Raw genomic sequence first — 24,554 nt, 5'->3', positions numbered from 1 at the left:
AAATACAAACTACAGTAGAATCAGCCTCATATACACCCAACAGAGCACCAGTCTCCACCTAAGTCTCCCAAAACACGCAAAACACTTATACAAATGAAGCACCGAGAGAAGACTTTCCCCAGCTGGTGAGACAAAGTACAATATTCTGAGCTTCTTCACCAGCTTGTCCTCTCCTGAAGCCAGAAAGTCTTTTCTAAAAATTAGAATATTCCAGAACTAGATCATGTATTTTTAGAGGTTGAAAGACTACCCAAGCAGCTTGGGAATTTCATCACTGGAGATTTTTGAGAATAAGTTCAGTAACAGAGGCAATGGCCACAAATTCTATCTTCGGAGATTCAGCTGGCCATTAAACATAGCAGCAGATCAACATCCTTAGAAATTTAACTAAACAAACCCACAGATGACATGATCTATTGTTGGCAGCAATCATGCTTTAAGCAGATGTTTGTACCAGATGACATATAGAAGTCCCTTCCAAGCAACAGGCTGCCCAGCCAGGCTCTGGAATCTCCCAGTCCTGTAGATTTTTAACACTGAACAGACAAGGCTCTAAGGAATCTGATTTAAAGTCAAAGTCAACTCTACCCTGAGCAGGAGTTGGACTAAGATCCAGGTCATAACATGAAGCTCATTACTTATAATGTTCAATATGCCCCTACACCTGGTTTGTCCCTGGCTATGCTTACAGATATGCCAGTTCAATACCTGTTAGCTACACAAGGTCTACAATGCCCAAGTTTGATATGAGAGATGAGATTTAGCATGCAGAATATGAACTTTCTGCCTGAAGTTACACAGCTCCTCAGTGTCAGAGCTCAGAAAGAAAAGGTCTTCCAATGCTCTAAAGCCTCCTTATTGTACAGTATGCTAACATAAAAATAGTAAATATAATATTTAACTATTAAATTACTATTTCATTAGTTAATAAACAATGTAGCAACAGATCACAGCAACTTTTAAAACTGCAATGATCTCTTTGTAAACTCAGAAATTGGAAAAATAAAATTTCGTATTATTTATGTCAGAGGAGATCCAGATTTTCAGCACAGTTTTGAACTTCTTTACTTCAGAAGTCATTCTTTAAGCAAGCATGGATTAGTAGCAGCACGACAATTACTTATACTCACACTACACTCCACTACTTTGCCAATTATCTCAACAGAGTTGCATTGGTGCCAGCATCTGAAGAGTAAACGTTCTCAGTAATCGACACCTCTGACACAACATCTCATCATGCCAGGATACAGAGCAATAACTGTAATTTAATAATGCTGTCTGCAGCACCCAGCCAGCAGCTGCAAGCATAGAGAATAAGCAAGAGTTTCAATACAAGCAAAATGGCAATGCTGCAGTAACTAATAAAATGTCCTTTCTTTTCTGTTTTTAGTAGAGTAGACAGCATTAACACTGAGGCTCAGAGATGAAAGACCATTCAAAACAGTGAATTAATTCAACAATCTGGTTGTAAGACTCTGAAAGAGAGCAAGACAATTAAAAACACTAAGCACAAAAGATTCATTCTGCCTACCTGGCTTCTTCAGATACATCAGTTTAAGGCTCATAACTAAGCACATACATGTCACCTCACACACCAAGTCAACAAGAAATTGACTGAACAACTTCTAGCACAGAAACAAAATTTAAAGTGCCCATAAATCTTCAATACCCAAACATTACTCCAACAACTGAGTTTAGAACTCACTTGATTCAAATCCTGAAAGACTGGAAAAAAATTGGTTTGAGATAAAATTTGTGCCTTGCTTTTCACTTTTCTGTTGCCTGTGTTGCAATGGCAGTGTACAATCTCACTCTTTTTAACAAATCTTATGTTCTTCTAAAATATGAGAAAAGGGTTAAAGGTCCCATTAAAATGAATCTCATTGCCATTACTACAGAATATCAACATCACACTAAGTCACCAAGCTCTACAACTTCTGAGCTTTCTGTATCTCTAAATAATGACAAACATTAAACCTGTTCAATCAAATGCAGCATAACAGGAGGTAGTTTTCAAAAATTGTTATTGACTTTTTTGTATATGTAATTGTTTTATATGAGCCACTGTATTTTGAAGAAATTACCTCTTTTCCAATCATGTTAGCCATTATCTGTTGTGACACCCATTTAACTGGCAAGGATTCAGCCACTCATTCTAAATAACTCCATTTGCTATGTATCATTTAAATAGTTTTTGCTGTCTCCTATCTGAGCATCTTCAGGATAATTTCAGCTGGTTTTCCCATTTATACATGATTTTTAAAAAATTGTGACAAAACACAATGTCACTTTCAAAACTAGTAACAAAATGTCATTGGAAATGGTTCATTAAAATTGCAAAATATGCATTGCATCTTCCCTGTTGAGTAAATATCTACATTATTAAAGACACACTTAAAGACTGTGAACACAGTTAGAACCACAACTTTTAATAAAATTCAAGTGTTGAAGTTCTTAATATGGTACCTGGCAATATTCACAAAATATAGAGGGCAACGTAGATCTTATTTGGCTGTCAGACTAATTAAACTAATTCATTAGATTTAAAATGGATTTTGGTATAGCAACATGCATTTTTTCCAAATATTATGTTAACTCATTTAGTGGAAAATATTGTAGGCAAATATTTTGTGAATTCAGTTCAGCAGTCATTTTTAGAGACAGAGACATTCACGTAATCTAGCAGACATACAAGCACATAATACATGAACCCAGACTTATTATGGAAAGTTCTTCATCAAAACTTCCTCAAAACACTCCATGATGCTAAAGAACCACACTAGATAGTGTAAGACAAAAAGAGGGGAAAAATATTCCTTTGCTCTAGTATTTATATACCTGCAGAACAGTCCGTCTATCCCAGCTTCTTAGAATCTCATCTAGATTAACTTGCTTTCATCCATGAGATTAAGTCCTAACAGTTTAAAAACAGAAGGGACGGGGGAAACCATAGTATAGGTAGGTAGACTGCTCAAGCAAAGCAAACAATTACTGTTGAAAAGAGATTTATCAAGTTCAAGAAAAGTTAGTAAAATTTTTGAGATAGAAGTCATTTAATACATTTATTAGTATTTGGTATGTACTGATGTTTCCTAACATTAGAGTTCTCGTCAGTTCTGTCAGTAACAGTGATGATCAATATACTGACAGAAAATCAAACAATTTTGAGGCCTGGAGAAAGCAAATAGGCTAAAAATACATAGTAAAAACTGAAGTTGTACACTTGGGAGTCTGTAACAAAGTAACTTAAGAGCTTACCAATTGCAAACAGCAGAAGATATGCAAGACCAGGATTTATTACAGGACAACGCTGAGCTGTTGTGGTACACTCATAAGAAATTATTTTCAGACCTCAGAATGCATGAAAATCCCTAGCCCAACAGTAAGTATTACACTAGGCCTGCTGGTGACATGGTATCAGGACTTCTCCATCCAGTCCTGGACACATAAATTCAAGAAGAACGAGTAAGTTCAGAGAAAGGCTGTTCAGATGATTAGATGAACAGAGGATCTCGCAGCTTCCAGCTTCAAAGTGCAATGTAGAAGCAACTAATTCATACACAAATGGTTTTTCAAAAGTATATTCATATTTGCAGAGATAATCTCTGAGTTCTGCAACACCTAGTGCAGGTTATCCTTCTCGATTTAAGGTGATCTATATGTAAAAAGTAACTAACACACACTGCTGCAGTGTATTTGTTGCCTGTTTTTGTCTTTCCCGCTATTCCCAAATTTTTTTTTTTTCCCTAAGGGGGGACAGTGGGGAATAGCAAACACGGATCTTAACAAGAAAACTAAGAGAAGTGGGATAAGCTAACTCATAACCCAGAACTAACACGTTATCATGAAAGTTTCCAGACATGTTATTTCCTCTATTAAAAATCAATCTGCATTATATTTCATTACCTTGGTTTTTCTAATGCAAAATACTTAGGTAGCTAAGAGCACTGCTGATGGTGGTGATAATCATTTGGCACAAAATTAATCTCAAGGGGCCTCAGAGTACTGCAGATCTACCAGAGTGAACACCTATCCCATTATGCCTAGCAGTCTTAATTTAAGCACTTCAATATACAGAAAAATTTTACTTGTGACAGGTATTTAAAGTCTGGCATCTTTTCAGAAATTACAAGAAATCACACTCAAGCACTGTTTTCAAGTACAGGTAAGAGCACAAAGTTTACATACGTATTTCACAGTTTTTTAAGTATTCAGAAAAGCATATGGGTAGAAGTTGGACAGTGCAAAAGCAAAATAGCATTTGTGTTTCTTTTCCTACAGAAAGTAGTTTTGAGTTATTCTTTCTTGTTCCTGCTATCTTTTTTTCAGCACTCACCTCAATCTTGCCTTCTTTGGAGGGATCTATCAATCGAACGTGCTTGTGTTATAACCCCTAGGTTCCAACCATTTTAACAGGCAGAACCAACCTTATTGCTAGTTGAGAGACTACAGATACAGCTGTTTGAGAGGAGACAAGAAGCCATTTGTTTAAAGTAAAGTATACTCAGCTTGCCAAAACCACAGGTGCTTGCATTCTGTCTTACCTATGGTTGGTGATTTCCCCAAACTCCTAGGTAGACACAACTGCGTCTTAATCCCCTGTGTTCCACCAGTATGAACTTGCAAGTATCTTGCTTCAGAATATAGATACTACTAAACATAGTTTATGGTGACAGGCTATACTCCACAATTTCCTTCTGTCTTTTTTTCAGTGTCACACATAGTAATCAGCTCCAGTCTCTCAGTTTTGGCAGAGCTGACAGGTCAGGGCTTGAGGATGAGGAGAAGACATTGCCAACTCAGGTAACGTTGCTTTTCAAGGCTCACTGCTCTGCTCCCTGTTTAAGACTTCCTTGTAAGGCTCACCTCCCAGGAAACCCAAAGGCATGACCATTCTTCATTAAAATAGTGTAACAATTCTCAGTTTATTGCATTCATTTCCCCATTATTCACCACATAAAGACATTGTTCAATAAGAATGCACAGCCTAAACTCAGCAATAAGATAATGTTAAGGACTTCAAACTCTTTCAAAAAGCTCAAAAATTTATGGTTATTTTTGAGATTCTTCAATTCCTGATCCAAAAGAAATAGGATGTTCCTTCCTTAGCATGCAGCGCACGTCAGCTCTGTCAGAGTTATTCCTGTTTTCCTTTCCTAGTCTCCAAACTAGTAGGAAAACATCTTTCCAGGATCTAGCTATTTATGCTATCATTTTAGCTGTTGTAGCTAAGCATGTCCTACATTCAAATCAACAGTAGTAGTCAAGCGACTAATATGAAAATGCAACCCATGATTTTCCTGCTAAAAAACCATGAACCCCTACTTCCATAACTTACAGAATCTGCACTAGTCACTCTTATCACTTTTATAAAGCTTTTAAATATTGACTGCATTAACTAATTAATTTGACATTAACTAATTAATCTACTGACCAAAGAGAGAAACTGGCACTGGGAAATGATTAGTTTGGAGGTTAAATTAATTAAAAATAGTACAGAAGTGACAGAACTTAATCTCATACTTCTCATGAGAGCATGGAATCACTCACAGCTGCAGCAATTTGTGATAAATCCATGGAGAGATTTCATGATGGGAGTGGAATTAATTTGTGTCACCCCAAGAGTATATGTGCTTACTCAACAGTACCTACATTAAACAATATTAAAAATACACAAATTGAACAAACCAAAATAATCTATTGTTTGAGCTAGCATGACACATGCTCTTCAGTATTAAGATACAATTATTTGAATCAGTAAAATTCAGGGGATCACAACAGTGGTCAGGAGGACCAGAACATTCTTTACAGTCTTTTACCTGTGTGAACACAGAGTGTGAAGTGTGAATACGCTTCCTTGACTAATTTATATTCTACTTTTATCACAATAGCTTTTAATGCAACAACTTGAAAACTGGTGAATTACTTCAAAACACGGCCAAGACAAAAACCTACATGTGTGTGAGAGAAGAAGATAAACAGAGCTGGGGACAGACAGAAAGCATCTATCAAAATAATCTCACAAATACAACTACTAAGTAACAGAGCTGTAGACAGTTATCCAACTCAAAAAGAAAGATGGACACCTGAAAGTCGTTCTTAGTACACTGAGCAATATACAATGAAGCATAAAAACTCTACCTACATTGCACTCATTCAGAACTAGTTTTGACATTTTTGACACTGATTAATAAAAAGCCAGTCATGATTTTTTTCTGATTTATATAAATTAACAAAGAAACTGACTTTCAATAGGAGTTCACTTACATTAACAAACTCTTATCTATGAACTAAATGAGGCTCAAGCTATAACTCCCTGCTGAATAGGTATAAGAAAGGCTAATATTTCATATCCAGTCTTCAAAAAAATCTTAAACTGTTCCATGCCCCTCCACTGCAACTACCACTCAGAGAAGAGGAGAAGTAGCATAGACTGAGCTGCAATGAACCTGCCAAGCTCATGGGCTGGCTCAATGAAGAAAAGCTGCCTGTCTTGAGAAGGCTTTGCAGGAACATGGTCAGCCCTAAGCAATGGAAGACGCAAAAACAGCAGTTCTGGTTCCAGCTGGTTAGGATGAGGAGCAAAGAAATATGTCACCATTTAAAGCAGGGCATCAATCAACTGAGTGACAGATGCTGTGTATTAACCCCCACCCTCCCACCAGAGGAAGGGAAAAGGAGGAAAAGGGAAAGAGACTTACAAATTGAATATAAAAAGTTTTACTACTAATAATAATAAGAGAAATAATGTAAAATATACAAAACCAATACTGAGTTTCCCAGAGTTGGGTGCTGGGTGCTGACATCCCACCAGCAGCTGCTGGGCAGCACCAGGAAGTCCCGGACTGGACTCAGCAGTGGGCAGGAACTGGACTCAGGGATGCATGGATTGGAATCTGGATCAGGATTGCAGGTAGAACAACAGGCAGGGTCCTCTTCAGAAGGCAGCCATGGACGAAGAGAGCGAGACCGTCATGATCCCCCAAGCTTTAAACTGAGTGTGATGTGCATGGCATGGAATACCTTGTTGGTCAATATGGGGTCACCTGTCCTGTCCGCCCCTCCCCACAAGTACGACCCCTTCTGACTCCCCACTTGCAGGACCTAAGAGATCTGTCAGTGACCTTGGCTGCTCTGGTGATAATTATAAACAGGGGCCATTTTCTGCATTCCTTTCCTACCATCAGCTCAGTGTAACTATAAACATTAGGTGTTATCAGCTTTGGAGCAGACAGTGTCTGTAAAATATGCAGCCAGCTTCAGAAAAATGCAGTTAAATAGAAGAACTTAGCTGTAAGGAAGATTCACTAAAAGAGAATCGGTTCTGTAACCAAAACCAGGACAGAATAAAACACTCAGGACAGATTTACAGAGATAAAGTGACCATCATCCTCCACATTGTTTCTTCTCAGCTGACTTACCTGTCACTAGCTATGAGTTTTCCTACTGCAGAATACACAAAGATAAAAGAAAGCAACTCCACAAGGAAGAGTTCAAATACATTTCAACCTGCACAACTCCTTTTCCCATCTTTAGACTTGTGTTGAAGCACACTGGTGCACAATTCCAAAAATAAATGAGATACTATGGCAGAAAACCTTAAATCTGCTGTTCATATACTGAATAAAAAGACAACGAAAGGCTATGTTAGCACTTATGTAAAGAACCCAGCAACACACAAGGGCAGCGAAGGGCCACAGACAACACACTGCCAAACTCTACACCCACCACCCCAAACCAATCACTACATCATTCCTAGGAAACTACCACCAACTCACAAGTCTGAAAGAATCGAGACCTCTGGGTCTGAGTAAAGAGAGCAGCAACTAGATTCGCAGACAAACTCAGTGACAGAGAAACAGCAGAGAGAAGCATGAGAAGACGGAAGTATGAGTTACTCCAATCACAAGGAGCTGGGCTTCTGCAGTAACTACTGATCTCTCCACTCAACTCTTTCTGGGAGCTTAATACAAGACATCCTGTATACCTGAGCCTTCTACTGAAATGAGGCTTTACCTATCCAAGTACCTGGGCTGTTCTGAACGGAGGATGAAAAAACACAGCTTGGAAAATTCTTTTGTCCCTACCTCTTAATAAAACAAGCCTGATAACAGAACCTGCTACACCTTTGAGGCACGTTGCAGTAGAGCATGCCTACAACCGAAAGTGAGAGGGTTTTTTGCAGCGTACACATATATAATCCAAATGGCTTCAAATTTACAATTTCAAGTACTAGTGACAACGTGGTTGTGGCAGCATAGTTTCCAGCACGAATTGTACAATCCTGCCCAGAAGCTAAGCTAAGTATTCATGTTAAGCATGCCATCCGTAAAAGGGAGATAGTATTTTGTCCCGCTTTTGGTATTATTGGCAAGGTATCTTCTACATGCGAGCAGAAACTTATACTACAGCTTATGACAACAGCTGTATTCGCTAGGTGGTACTGTCAAACAAATAATAGTAACACTACTAACTAGAAGGAACTATTAAGATAAATCAAAACAAAAAGAAATGACAAAGCATATGTAAAACATTATTGTCTATCCATCGAAAAATTACCAACCACAGAATACAACTGATCTGGCAACACAGCTAAATTGTTATTGATTTGCACTGAGACTTGTTCCCTTATTCTTGACAATTCTAGAGTTTTTATAGAACTATATATTATGGCTGATAGTGAAGATGAAATCTATTATAAATTCCACACATCTGCTGAGATATGCCATTCTGAAATTAACTGTCTTGAAACCTACGTTTAGAGCACATGAAAGACATTCAGTTTCCCAAGATTAACTCCTCTTACATCAATATCTGAATTTAAGATAGTTTGCATTCTTGTTCACGTTGTAGAATAAAAACCAGAGTCTCTTTCTTGTGGGTTCACAAGAAACAAGCAAGACTCGTATTTTTTGAACAGTTCCTAAGAGAGCACATGCAGCTGAGATGGCTAAATTTTAAGTGGCTGAATAAATCAGTGACTTCAATTCTAAATAAACATATGAAGTAATCAAAGCTTTTGAAGCTCAAGTTATGAAAATCTGATGATTAAATCTAAGTTTTTATTGCTGTTAACGTCACTCCCTTTTTTATATAAGCAATTTAAGTCTGTTTTAACAAGGTTTTTGGCATACAATATAGACTTTAACACCTAGTATAGACTAATGAACTTATGCATAGCTACTCAGGATCCACAAGTACAGCAATGATCAGTTAGAGATGCAGACCAGCATCTCTGCAAACAACACCTCTAACATGGACTGTGAGTGTGTAAACATGTAAATATGCACTGATAGAAAGTTACAGTAATGAGAGGACTATGGCAAATTTTACATATACTCAGTTACGATGATTGTATCAACTACAAAGAGACTTGTTTCAAACAAAATTCATTGTGACTTAAAAACCTCTTACAATTATTTTTCTCCTACACTGTTGTAATTTCCTGTTGAAACAAATATTGTGTGATACCAAGTGATATCTGAGTATTTGAGAGATACATTATACGTGGTATACATGGTAGGAATTAATCAGAGAACAACAAACAAATAGCTGTGTTATCTGACATCATTAATGACATTTATTTATTAAGAAGAAACATCTATTTATCAAAGTTCCAAATTCAGGTTTTACACGCAGCTGATGGACAGGACAGTTGCGGATCCAGCTTTAGAAACAGAACCACACTGCAAGGGCTCAGAAAAACATTTCCTTTGGTCATTGTCTGATAACCTTCCTGCTCATTTGGAAAATTTTACACTTGGACTCCCATCTAGCCTTGCCATCTATTTGCTCTGTAATACTCTACCTGCTGTAAAACATTTATTCAGTAGCTGAAGCTGGAGATACCTGACTAGGAAAACACCCAATACAACGAGAAGATGACCTAATATGCACTACACCAGCATAGAGTCCAAGGTCTAGTGCAGACAGGCCAAAACTTTGCAAGACAGAAAAATTTAGTTAACATTACAGAACAGATTACAAACTTGGTCAAAACAAACAAATTCAGAAGATAGCAAGACAGATAATTTTCCAAGGAAAAAATGGCAGATGGGCTTTGCTGAGAATGTTGGTGCTTTTTTAAATAATCAGTGTGTTTTGTTACAATTAGATAGACTTATTCTCCAAATTGTTTTTAACATAAAAGGCAAGTCATAAAAGACTACAAAATTATTGTTTCCAATACCCATATCTGCAAACTATGTAAAGTTAAAACACAAAAATAATTGAATATAATATGCTGCAAAGGTCTTACATTTTTATCTGATACACAGTTTTCTCCCTGAGTATCAAGTGAAGTATTACTTTGAAGATGCTCCCAAATTAAGTTTCCTTGTACAAATTAGAAACTTTGACATTTAAAGTGAATTTTAATAGGGTAATAAACTCAGGAAATTTCATAACTCCATCCAAGATATGAGGCATCTCTGACCTACTGACAGCTTACACCAAATGAAAGTCATCATTAAACTCTCATAAGGCAGCACACCACTTATTTAAGTGATAAAGAAAACTATGAAGGAAAAAGCAGTTCAGCCTATTTTAGCACTATCTTCACAAGGACTTACAAAACACTTAAGAACATGCCACATTTGCATTGTACTCGCAACTCTACAGCAGGACACAATATCCTGGTATTTTTCTTAAATACTTCACAGCTAAAGTTTTTAAAATACTTCCATTCTTTAAAAACCTGCTTTTCATCTCCGTTCTTCCAGAGTAAAATGTGGAAGCTGACACCAACCAGGCGAAGTGTTCAGAAACCAGGAAAGTAAATGATGAGAACATCAAAAATTATACATTTCCACCTACCAGTTCCTTGGAGCTTGACTTCTTAAGAGACGTTTGTTGTATAATTAATCCGTAAAACATGAAACGCCATATTCAGTACTTCTCAGCAAGCTATAGAATACAAATATAAAGCTTTAATTTTAAAAAAAACAAACAGGTATAATCTGATACTTTTTCTAATTACATTCCACTTATTGAACCCTAATGCTACAATGCACTCGACTCCAAACTTGCGCTGTGTTTTTGTCTGGTCTGCTGTTCAGAGACCTTGATCCAAAAAGCGTTCAGGATCATCTTCACGTCAAAATCTGAACCATCACATGATAAATTGTTGCTATTCCCACAGCCTTCAGTAAGACTTCTTTGTCCAGCACCTCTCAGCACCAAGATCTCAGAATCCTGCCTGGCAGAGGGCTACAAAGCTTCCTTTGGATATCCATACACACACACACACACACAGAGAAATATAACCTCTGAACACAAACCAGCCTTAGGTATTTAGATCCCCTATTACTGATTAGAGACTGACATAAAGAAAGTCTAAAATGTAGCTTATGTGATTTTAAGGAGTGTATGTATTCCTAGAGTTTACATTCCCCAAGTTTTTATCTTTAATTTACCATGATTTTGCTCAGGATTAAATATGTGAATTTTTAATCAGTATTTTTACAGACCATTTAACAACAGAAAAAGATTGTGGAAAATATAAAGCAATACCATGGAACTGACATAACACAACAAACTGCAGTAACACAGTTTTAGTGGCAGATATTCCATAATGCTGAAAAAAAATTGAAAAAATTACTTTAGTTCATCTTTTCTCAGTTACTGGACTCTCCATCTAATAAAAGCAATTACTCCACTTCTTTTATTGCAGTAACAATGAGCTACACCAACAGCCACAATTCAGGCTTGTATTTTTGGAGGGTTTTTTTTTTCCCTAACCATAATAAGAAGTAGTTATTCTCTACAGTTACAAGGCTTCTAAATAAATATTTTTCATTGACTTGTCCTAATTTTTCTAATATTCCAGCAGAAGAACAGTCTGCCTTATGTATCTTTCCTACTATGAATAACTACCACCAAATGAAACAAAGAACATTTCCTATCCCTCTGCTAGATAAAAAAGGAACATCCCCCCACTACTAAATTGTGATTCCTAAACTCAATAAAGTTATGAGACCTGAAAAATTGGTGCAATGTATGCAATAATTCTGATTTATGTGTGCCAACTGGCTATAAGGAACATTTACAATGTCTTGCTACAATGAGGCAAATGTATAAAAGAACGAAACTTGTTACAACAGGTAAATACAGAAAAAGATAAGAGAAATTGCCAAACATTCCTATTACAAGAAACTGTAAAGTTCCTCTTAAAAATTACTGAAGTGCTTTAAGTAGGAGAGAGGTCTCTATGCATACTACACACCACTGCAGCTTGTTTTTACCACTATTATAATGAAAGATAGGCCTTCTGACCAATTGTTCTACAGCCAGCTGCCATCCCTATTGCCTAGCATAGGAAGGACTTCACCTACATCCCCATTCCAGCACAAACATCAAGTTGCTTCAGCTCCACTGATCCATACCAGTAATGGAGTAAGATTCCTGAAACTACCAAATCTCTCAAGTGCTCACTGATAAAACGAGACAGAAGGGTAGAGATCTATCTGGTTGAGAAACGGAATTAATTTTCTGCTTTACTAAAACTGGATTTAAGTAAACAGTCACAATAGCTCATTTTAATGGAACACTATAGCTTTGTAACAAAATTGGAGTTGACTGCGCTGCAAGATGGAAAATATGAATTGTGAAACAGAATATTGTTGCTTAAGACTATTGTAACCGTAGCAGCAACAGTAGCCTTGGAGGGGATAGGAAGACCACCAGCTGCACTGCTATTCATACCCTGCTGCTAAGTTCATGGCATTTGCAAATGGCTTCATAAAGGACGCTTCAGCACCCTGCCAACAATAATGGCTTTAAAAAAAAAAAAAAAAAAAAAGGAGTATTAAGGGAGTGGAAACTGTGTGAAGGCTGAAGTGTTCGCTACATGACAACAACAGACCTTCATTAGTAACACAAGTTTCCTTTGCAAAAAAGCTGAAAGCAACTGTACAGTAATTATATAAATTTGACTCTGTACCTTGCCCTGAATATCTATCAGTTTACCATCACTACTGCCATACTCGGAGGGGAAACAAGTACTCAATGCACAATACACGCTGTACTTGATAAGACTTTTTTTAAAGGACAGGATTTTATTTATGAAACTGATTCAGTGGTAGTTACTGACTTCCTGCTCAAAGATAAAACTGATTCACTCGCGTATGCCATAATCCATATTATGCAAACAAACGTGTAAACTATTTGCACCTGGCTGTTACTGTGGAAAATATATAACATACATATAATTTAATATACAACATATAAAAAATATACAACATGCACATAATTTTAGTCAGAAAAAGTCTGGGGTAAGACAAGAAGTAGAATAAATATTTCTGCAGATATCAATATAGCAATTATCATAATTGTGTTACAACATTAGTTCTTAAAAACTAAGATTCAAAACATAACTTAAAACAGTATTAAGCAAATGAAGTCTCCAAAACATTTCTAGATGTTGACTTTGTGGGTGACCATGAAGAGGAATGAGTTCTATATATGGAGGCATTTGACAGAAGTTCAAGCTGTGCACGCTTTCCAAGAAATCGCATCTCGGAGATTTGAGCTAAAAGTCAGACTCTTAAATAACTACATTCCACACTAAGAATCAAGACTGTATCAAGAAGAGAACTGAAAGCTCTTACTGAGGCTTGAGAACCACGACACTATTTATGCTTTGACAGTCAGCAGGAACTTTCCTCCTTTCCCCCTAAAATTGAGCATAGGATAGGCTAAAACAGATTTGAAAGAGTCAAACCTACAAACGAGCAGGTCACAAATAAGTTACAGAAACTTATAAACCCAGTGTGACAGATGAATGACTTCAATCCCCTGGCCAGCCGCAGATAGTCAACAGCCCTACAGAATGCCAGTTCTTACGCCCAATACACAAACAACAATCCATCCACCAGGCTTGCCAAGACAGGAATCATCTGGGCAAAGGCTATACTGGTAACTCCTGCATTAGCATCAATCACACATCAGAATGCTTCTTTCTCTCAGTTAATACTCCTTCCAACTCACTTCATTAAATCTACTCTATTAATTTCACTACAGATCTAGAGATTCAGACAATGCAGCAGTAGTCTGTGCTCTTGAATTAATAAAAATTGTCATCTACATATTGATAACTGCAAGTTCCCAAATTACCTTCCAAAACAGATGTGAAAGATTCAGAGACAGATGGAAATATTCACAAGTATATAAACACAAATGTGTGCATGCATGCATATATGTGTACTCCTGCACGTGTGTGAACAACAGATAAGCCATACCAGTAACGGTGAGGAATTCAGATTGCATTACACGAATAATTTAAAAGACAATACTGAAAGGCAAATGTAAACTATCCAAACATCTTGGACTTCTGAAAATAGGCATATCATAGTCTGTATAAGTAAAAATGTCACAACAGATTAGCTCCCAAAATCAGAATAACCTTTGTGAGTTTGAATCAAATTCAATACTTGGTACTTTCCTTCATTTTGCTGTTTAGGAACACAGAGGGAACAGGATTTTGGAGGACAGAGGAGGAAAAAAAACAAATAATCATTTGACATGTATCAACTTCTCATCTTTATTCATTTTGCTTTTGCCACCAAGACAAAACATTCACTGCCGCTTCAGCTGTAGTGGAAGGGAATCCTGCAGAAGGTCGCATGTAAGATTTTCAGAGAGGAAGTACTGTTACCACCTTTTATCTCAGATAAACATAAATTATTGCCAGGCTAGTCAGTCCACTTGTACAAGAGTGCAAATTAACTAGTAGCATTATTCACCTGACCAGTAATACAAAGAGAACTTTAGAATCATAAGAGAAATTCTGGTACCATTACAACTGGCATACTAGTTACTCCACAGCAACTCCACGCACACCCTTGAACACAGACTGATTTTTACCATTCAACCCTGTGCAAGACCAGTAAAATCCTTTGGGTTATAAAACTCTCCTGAGGAAGGAAGGAACTACCTCAAACAGAGCCTGAAAAGGTAAGCGGATGGGGAACCCACACATTGTTTTCCATCAAGTAATTTCCACTACTCATTAAGGCCTCAATGGCAGGGTTCCCACCCTCCTCCCCACTAACACCTACCGTGTACATCATCAGTTAGCACAGGGGGGTTTATCATTATCCCCTCACCCTCCCCCAGGCTAATGTCATTATTTTCCCCTTTGACTTCTCTCCCAACTTCTTCAAAATCACTTATGTGAGCTCATAAGAGAAATACTATGGGTTTTTTACTTATTTTTAAACATAGATGTCATCTGACCATCCATGCTTTGTAACAGATTTATGAAAAACTCACTCATAATTCTTTTGCATAAAATACCAGTCCTTGTCCTCCTTCTTGTTGTATACATTTCATGAAATTAAAAGTGGTTTTGGAAATTGTTCCACAACCTCGCACTTCATTGTTTCACCTCTCACTCATCTTATTAAAAGATTGCTTTATAGATATCTTACAATCACAGTCATTTGGGGGTTCTTTACACTATCAAAGGGTAAGATCTAAGAAAAAAAAAAAATCTACTTTATTGCATGACAGATAGGCTTAGATTGCTATTAAACACCTTCTGGTAAGCCAGCAAATATCCAGTAGGAAGCAGAGACATATGAAGAGACATGTTACTCATTCTGAAAGCAAAATCAGAAAGAAATTTGGAACACAAAACAGAGACTGTTGCATTAATATGAATATTAGTTGCAGAATCAAAGCCTTTCTCAAATTTTACACTGGCTAAATGAAATACGCTTCTAATGCGAAATTATTTCTCAATTTTGCATCTTTTAACTGAGTATAAACACTCCTAAGGTATCAATAGCGATGACTGCAGTATAGCTGTTTTCTCATCATCTGATGAAAAAGCAGAACAATATGAGAAGTAACACATATTCAAATGCAGGATATCTAAAAACAGCATTAAGCAGTTTTAGGACAGATGCCCTCATTTCTTGTGCACTATGAAACTTGATTTTTTAGCAAACAACATGAATTTTAAAGAGACAAAGAGCAGCAGTAATGCTGTGCTGAACAATGATAATGACACAAGGGGCAGAATGTGCTAACTACACTTGGGTAAGGTGTTTGATTTACAAATTAGGATTACAATATGCTTATAAAAACACAACAAACATGGACATGTATCCTTAAAATGAAGAAACAGAAACTATTAAAACAAAAAATTTGTATACTGAGTTAAAAACCCCAAAATTTTATTTTTTGTATTCATAAATGTTAAACCAACAAGTAAAAGACATGACCCTTTATATTTGTTTCTTGCCCTGTTTCTGTTGTATCTGTTCTCTTGTAACTGTTTCATCAGATATCTAATTGGTAACTGAACCATGAAGGAGACAACAGTTGCACTGGTTATGTGTACATGCAAAGAAAAAAGCATGTACATCCAGCATAATTTTACAAGATCATAGAATCATAGAAAGTTTTGGGTTGGAAGGGACACCACTAACTAGATCAGGTTGCTCAGAGCCCTGTCCAACCTGGTCTTGAATGTTTCCAGGGATGGGGCCTCCACTACCTCTCTGGGCAACCCTCTTGCAAGGAAGAGATCTGTCTCTTGTTCTGACTTATCTAATTGAGAGTGGGATTTCATCCTCGATATTTCAATTTGTTATTGTCAAATACTATCTGAATTTCAAGAACTGAAAAATAAACTAGAGTAAATGCTATTTTGTAAATCATGTCAATGGAAATAAAACCAGAAATTCCAGATTTTCATAATTCTCAACTTTTTTTCTAGCATTGCTTTTTGTGTTCCTTGAAAACAGTCTTCTAATAAGAAGTTCTGTCAATTTAGGAAATTCTTACTTTGGCTAAGACTTGCCTGTGGGGTCCCATATTATTATTTTTAGTATCATAAGCCTAATCAGGGAATAAACCTGCTGTCAAATTCCTTGCAAACATGGATCAAAGCAGGATAGCTCATTCAAGACACTGCAAAAGGCAGATGAAATGTTTAATGGAAACTATGAAATAATATCACTGCTGCAGACATGCAGCAGTGTTAGCAAACCAGAAACCTACTTAATGTTAAGATCTTTGACACATCACAGTTAAAGAGATATGGAAAAGTTTTAATAAAGATAGTGCAGCAGCTATAAATGCATTTGAGGGGAGTCACTCCTAAGTGCGAAGGGCAGCATGACAGAAATCACAAGAAATGCTTACCAAATTTAATTCTACATAATAATTTAAGTTTCACTGAAACTAGTGGACGTAAGAATCACAGAATGTTCAGGGTTGGAAGGGACCTCTGTGGGTCATCTAGTCCAACCCCCCTGCCGAAGCAGGGTCACCTACAGCAGGCTGCACAGGACCCTGTCCAGGCGGGTCTTGAATATCTCCAGAGAAGGAGACTCCACAACCTCCCTGGGCAGCCTGTTCCAGTGCTCCGTCACCCTCAGAGGGAAGAAGTTCTTCCTCATGTTCAGACGGAACTTCCTGTGCTTCAGTTTGTGCCCATTGTCCCTTGTCCTGTTGCTGGGCACCACTGAAAAGAGTCTGGCCCCATCCTCCTGACACCCACCCTTAAGATATTTATGAACATTTAAATGATTATAAGAGAGAGTTTATAAATGTTTATAAGAGCATATAAATGTTTGTAAGAGCTGAGTTGACAAGTAGGATCAAAGAAGGAGTAATCATACATCTGTATAGAGCAATGTAGGTTCACACTTGCACCTCAGGAGTTTAAAGAAGCTATGCCACTAACACCCAGGCAATTTCTTGGGGTGTCAGTAGACCTGAGCAGACTTACTCTTTGTGGAGCCACGTCCACCTTCACATTTCAAAGAAACAAAAGCACATACTGATGAAGTAGGGCAAAATCCAAGAACATCATGAAGAATAAGCGCAGTAAGCAGCATCCTGAGAGCAGCTGATAGGATTTTCAAGTTAGGAGGTGACCAGAGAGGGTTGCTTGGAACCGAGTGCAAATCAAAGCCATCTGTTCAATTCCTAGCGCATTAAGGGAAACATTTCTGTAGCCTTGCAAGTAAATAGACTTACTCCTAATAATTCTAACATCCTTTTCTTCTGATAACTTCTGAACTGCGTAACTGGTTAGGATAAAGGAATACCATTAAGCAAGTGCAGGACAGAAGCTGGCATCAGAGACAGCATTAGCATCTCAACAGGAAACAAGACATGGGAAGTCATATTAGGACAGATAGAGGGTCTTAAAAAGTGATGCAATTTTCAGGACACAAGAGAGCTAGGATAAGGCTGCAAAACAGAAACTCAAGGGGCCTCTGCAGAAAGGCAGACTTTACTTAAAGGGCAAACTTTGGTCCCATTTTAAGTATCCATGACTGTCACTGATCTCAACAAATGCAGGAACTTTATCATCAATCAACTCATTACTGCGAGTTGTACAGAGGAAGTATATGCATAGAAACCATTTCCTCCTATACTTGCTGTATCTCACCCTTGGCCCCTGATCCACAGTGAGTTCTCCTGCCATACTCTCTTTTCCAAAAAAGTACTTGTACCATCTGCACTTCATCTGTGAGAAGAGAACTGCACAACAGCAGCACTTCTACATCTTGGGAAACAGGCACATTAGCAGTACTTCGTATCCTACAAACCTTGTTAGGACAGTATTATCTTACCACCCATCGCTTTTTCTTGTTCTGGATCAAGGACTTGCTAATGCACAGAACTGGATTCAGCTGCATGAAACAAACTGCAAAACTGCTGACCTGTCACAAAAGTGAAAAAACTAACAATTTCCTTCCTGTTTCCTTTGATGTAATGGATGAAAAGAATTTGCTAAAAACCCAGTGATGAACTCAGCATATGATCTGTGTCTGTCTTCTTCCTTTCCAAGCAGCACTAACTAAATCCTTCAATCCCATCCAAATTCAACCGTAGTGATATCCAGGAATATCTAGGTCAGTTCGCCCTCTTCTTGCATGTCTTTTGAGACCAATATCTTCATCGTAGTAATGGTCCTTTTATGTGTAGAGTATGTGTAGATTCAGTGCATCAGCAATTTCAGCTTTACTTGTTTTACGCCTGTTTTCAAAATACCACATCACTGTCACAGATACTTTCCACCACTCAAAGCAGAACCTTTCCTTCCCAAGTTTTTCCTTTTAGAGCAACAAAAAATTCAAAACAGACTCAGAAGGGCTAGATGGTTAGGGACAAACAGACAAGCAGACGAAAATAAAAGAGAAAACAGAGGCAAGGATGATGTGGGAATCACGGGGGACAACCCAGCAAACTTTAGGGCGTGGACATGAGAAGAAGGGGTGACAGCAAAGCTATTAAGTCAAGAAACTCAAGCAAAATCTGAAGACAAAGATAATAAAGAAAAAGCATAGTAGGAACACAACTATAAACAATCCTTCGTAGTTGCAGGCCTTGCTATAGAGATGAGACTCCGTAGAATCAGGTACTGTTTATTTTGTGATTATGTGAGGTTGCTGAATTATTGTGCCATTTTTTAATTTTAAAAGTGTTATTAGAAGAAAGCAGAGATTTCAGAGAAAATGTCTCTTTTATAAAATAACACATACATTCAGGGATTTTTTACATTGTTGATAGAGAACAGAGCATTCATTGGCAAATATGGCTTTATATACCATAGAGCCATCACCACTTATCAGAATTCAGTAAGGAACACATTTTTTTCCCTTTCATCACCATTATTGCAGTACTATGGAATGGTATAGACAGAAAGAGCAACAGCACACAGTGATCTCCATTTAACTGATTAGTCCTTGGTTGTTACAAGGTACCTTGATTTTCTCTCAAGAGAAAAAAAACACCAGTTATCCTAGACAAGTACCAGCACAGTTTCACAGCACTTTGTGGATTCTAAAGCCTTTAGAGATGCTACAAATATTTGGAAATTTTTCAGTCAGCACTAAATATCAAAAATAGCACCTGTACTCAGCTAAGTTGAAATACCTGTTTGCCACTCATGAGTCAAATAATTTAATAAACTATTATACAAAGTTCACTGAAAAGCCAGCACAAGAGACTAAAGATACAGAAACCTTCTATACTTTGTAGAAGTATTACTTTGACTTGCACAAGGTTGAGAAGGTTAAGAAAATTGGTTAGAAAAAAACCCAGATAGTTTTATAAATTAGGCAAAGAAGTTTGTGTTAAATTTTTATTGAAGGAATTAGACTTTAATGGCCAACCTATGTAATATTCTGTAAATTAGCATTAGAGACTTGCAACAAGAGCATAACAGCATGGGATTTAACACCATCATCTTGCTAATTGAAAGGACCTGACCTCATCAGGGTCATGCACTGCAAGTCAGAATGATAACACTGCAAATTCTCACTGCTTTGCAGATGCCAGTATCTCCTACCTGTAAGGAGAATGTAACTAAGCACATTACATTCTGTTGACTAAAAAATTTATATTTTCCCAGTCTATACGGTTTGTAGAAACTTCAGAAATAGAAAAACCGAAGGCAAGACAGAATGTTGGGGTGCAAAGGTTTTTTCCCCCCACAACTCAAAGGTCTCTGCCATTTAGAAAATCAATATACTGTTTCACGTACCACTCATTTTGATACTCAAGTTAGTCCTGGAGCTTTCTGGGAGATGACAAACGCGAAGTTTGCAAGCAGTGATGTATATACATAGTATCGACTGAATGTCACAAACTGTATTCATGCAGTTTGCCTTTACTTACACAATTACTACCTCTGAAGTCAGTAAAACAGCTTAAGATAAAAACTGGACTCATGCAAGAAAGGGTAAGAAAAGAATCACATTACATATGTACTCCAACATGTAGTTTTAGATCAATCCCCAAGATTTCTTTCCTCATTTTTGAAAAACACCATTCCATATACATAAGCACGAGGATGTGACTGCTGGCAATAAAGTTTCACTTCCCTGTAGATACTTTTCCTCTGATAAAGGTATATTTGGCATATATATACACTGAAAATTCTACTTTGCTCTTCTTGGCATTTAATTCGGGGTAAAGGAAAATGTCCAGGACTAGAATTTTAAGTGTCGGTTTAAAAACCTTTATACAGCTCATTTCTGAATGATTTTCTTCCTCTCTGGAGAGGCTTCTAATGTCAAACATTGGTATTAAGGTGAGTCATGGTTACTGAAGAGGCACAGAGAAAGCACATGACAAAATTATTAATTATAGGGAGAGAAGGAGTCAGAGTATTCTTTTCACTCTATAAATGTCCTTCTGAAACAGAGTATTTAATATTGAATTCAAACACATTTTCAGTAGTCAGTAGCCATTAAAGTCTTACTGGTGTCAGTAAAAGTTGGGGATTTCAGAATGCAATTTAAAAACTTGTGAGATTTTTAGAAGGCATTGGAGATTTTGAGCAGGCAGAAAGATTTTTTTTTTAAGTGCAGTAAAAGAAATTGGGCAACTATTCTATATCGAAGATATATGGTATGTTACACAACTTCAACACGGAAATTTAAAACGTATTCACTCACACTGCTGCTTGTCATTGTCCATTTTTCAGATACCTTCCTTTCACATCAATATTAAGAATAGTATCTACAAGACCACCAACAGGAGAGGTTGGTCAGTGCTATTTTCTGCTATTTCAGCTAAACTGAAATGCAGCACCTCATATTCTAACATCAAAAGGTATATATTTGGATACATAAAATACCTTAAAGTAACAGGACAGGTGGAGTTTGGGGCTTCTTTTGGGGGCGCAGCGAATTATGTTTTTACTGTAACCCATTTTATTTCTAGTACATTACCAGAGTTACGGAAACTTAAAAGTATTTGTTTATGGGTTTTTATTTTGTATCTTACTTGCAACCAGTTTCCCTTATAACAAAATAAGCACAAAACAACTCCTCTATAAATGTATTCTTTCAGGTGACATTAAATTATTACACAGTACCTTTTGATTACTTCTTACACCGTTCTAAGCTAAAACGAATAGTGACAGGTAAAGAACATTAAATGCATGAGCATCATCCAGGATAAAGCCATTGCGGCCATTTTCTTTCTCTGAAAGCTTTCTAAAATTGAGCTGTCTATTTTTGCATCTATAATGCCAATGGAACATGAGTAGAAGAATGAGCATTTAAAATACAGACCTTTGCAAAAATTCTAATGCTTTTTACATTCCAGAACAATTGCTACAATCATGCCCACCTGTTGAGGCCAATTCAAATAAAATAACTTCTAAGTTGAAAAACTCTTAGTGTTGAAAACTCTTCCTCCTCTTCCCTCTCCACCTCCTCTCCCCAAGATTATAAAACCGTGACGTATTTCAATGTTAACTCTACATATATCTACTATCTACATATGTATAATCTTTAAAAAGTAAACTTCTGTGGGAGTTCATTATTTTGCAGGAGAAGCAGGACTTCAAAAGTAAATGAAATAGCTTTGTTTTGGGTTTTCTCCTCTGGAATTCTTTGGGTTTTGCACATTTGGAGCTATAAAACTTCTAGTTAACAAATTAAGACTAACTAGCAGTTACCATAAACATCAAGTGCAAGAATATTTTGTTCACAAATACAAGTGCAAACTGCACACAACAACTGAGAGGAAAAGGCTTTTACAGAAAACCAGTGTGTCCACACCTCTTCATTACATTTTTGTTTCCTTACAGCAAAATTTATTTCCCTAAATTTGGGGATTTTCTTCTTCTCACATTACATCACCGGTCCAGAAGAACACACAAAATATAATACAATATTAGAAGATTTGAATAACAAATGTATTAGTGCAATAACATTATTGCTAGAATAAAGATCCGCTTTATGATTTGCTGTTCTTTACTTACTGTAAGGGTAGAGGAGCATGACACTTAAGTCCCCCTATGAATTTAAGAGGATAACAAGCATAACTGAAATTAAACTAGTTTTTAGGGTCTCAGAATACGATTTTTGCATTTCGTTGCAACATATGCCACAAAAACATGAATTTGAAAAACAGCATGCCTTCTTATAAAACAGCTCTCTGCTGAAACTCCATCCCAGAGTTTGCCTCTCATTTCTCCTTCCTAAGCAGTTATGTATCATTATATAAAGATCGGCACAGCATGGCTAGAGACAGACATATTAATTGCCTCCAGGAGACAAGTATGAATGTCACATGCTTTTCTTCAGCACACCCTCAGTAGCATAATGCTCATTGCTGTTCTCTTCCTGGCAAATTTGGTCACAGTACTCACACAACTTTATCAACTATTCCACTTGCTGCAGAATCCTCCACAGAGGAAATCACACAATGAGAAAGACCTATTTGTTCCAAGTACATGAAGTTCAGACAGATGTGACCTGCTACACCTACCCTGTTTATTCAAAAGACAAAAGGAACAACGCCAACATTAACAACTTAAGTCCTAATACGTATCCTGCCAATACTTCTAGTTCTTTCTCAAGGTGTCTCAAGTTGAGGAAATAATTTCTGCGTAGTAAAATAAATATTTCTAAAAGCAATGAAAATACAGCAGCAGATTTTGGTTTTGTTTTGTTGTTCCTAAAGCTACAGTGTCCATAATTTTAGTAACCGGAGAAAACCAGAGTTGTTCTTCCTATAAAGGTTTCAGAAAATCAAAGTTTCCTACAAAGCCTTCTTCAGAAAACCTTATGTCTCATCTCCACTGCAAACCATAACACGTCCATCTTGTATGCAAATTTACACTTAGAACTAAATCTTGTTAACCAAATGTAAAGCCAAATAAATTCTGAAAAAAAATGAGATGTTAATCACACCCCACAGCCCCTCAAATGACACCTTTTAACTGAAGTTCCAGATTCAGCTAAAGTAGTGCTATCCTCAGAAACGCAGTTTCATTCGATACAAGTTCATGAAAACTATGACACTGCTGTAATTAATGAAATGAAAACTGGAATAAAAAGACAGCAAGATCCCTAAAACATAAAGAACAAACAAGCACAAACTTTAGCCAAGGGCTTGCAGGTTAACATTGACCATCACCACAACTTTAGTTTCCATTAAATAAAAATGATAAATTGCAATCCTACAGTGAGACTTAAAACAGTATTCAATACAAAATTTAATTCATTTACATTACAGATCATCTAAATCTAATCATATGCCTTCTCACAACATTTAATCATAGTGTATGCTTTGTGTACTTCGTAACAAGGCAATGAATATTAAAAATAACGTATCTTATTTCATAAGTCATCTTATTTGATGTTGCAGAAAGTGATGGACATTTGTTACTGTCAGACTATGATTCTATATTAGTATGAAAGTCCTTTGATGAAAAATTTGCAAACCCTTTTTGACTACAGAATTGTATTGCTGCAATACTGCTGCTTCAAAACAGTTTGCCTTTAGTTTAAAAAATACATACAAGATTAAGCTCTGCTACCAATCACACAACTGCTAATCGTTATAATTAAAGCAAGCATTTCCTGTCCTATAGCAGTCCTGTTCACCTCTACCAGTCCACACCTCTGCTTTCCTCTTGTCCAATGTCTTGTTTTGCATTTCCTTCAGTCTTTGCTCTCCCCACCCTCTGGGTCTTCCCAGTCTCCAACTGGTTTTTACCATACGTATGCTTTTTCATTGTGTTGCAATTCTTTTCATAGACTCATTGAATAGTTTGGGTTGGAAGAGAC

The 24,554-nt window shown here is 36.9% G+C and overlaps 1 protein-coding gene across 8 annotated transcripts in view; it reads right to left on the bottom strand.

Moving 5' to 3' along the window:
* FHIT (fragile histidine triad diadenosine triphosphatase) overlaps window positions 1-24,554 on the bottom strand; it is a 631,319-nt gene that overhangs the window by 525,736 nt on the left and 81,029 nt on the right. For 6 of the 8 annotated variants that reach the window (XM_075432967.1, XM_075432960.1, XM_075432966.1 and 3 more), the window contains exon 2: window positions 10,816-10,905. The exons of the other annotated variants lie outside the window; for them this stretch is intronic. The gene's annotated coding sequence lies outside the window, so the exon portion shown is untranslated. The remainder of the gene's footprint in view (window positions 1-10,815; window positions 10,906-24,554) is intronic. 8 annotated transcript variants of the gene reach the window in all.

The sequence above is a fragment of the Opisthocomus hoazin genome, chromosome 11, assembly GCF_030867145.1.
Source record: "Opisthocomus hoazin isolate bOpiHoa1 chromosome 11, bOpiHoa1.hap1, whole genome shotgun sequence".
Classification (NCBI taxonomy): domain Eukaryota; kingdom Metazoa; phylum Chordata; class Aves; order Opisthocomiformes; family Opisthocomidae; genus Opisthocomus; species Opisthocomus hoazin.
This window is presented reverse-complemented; position numbering and strand designations above follow the sequence as displayed.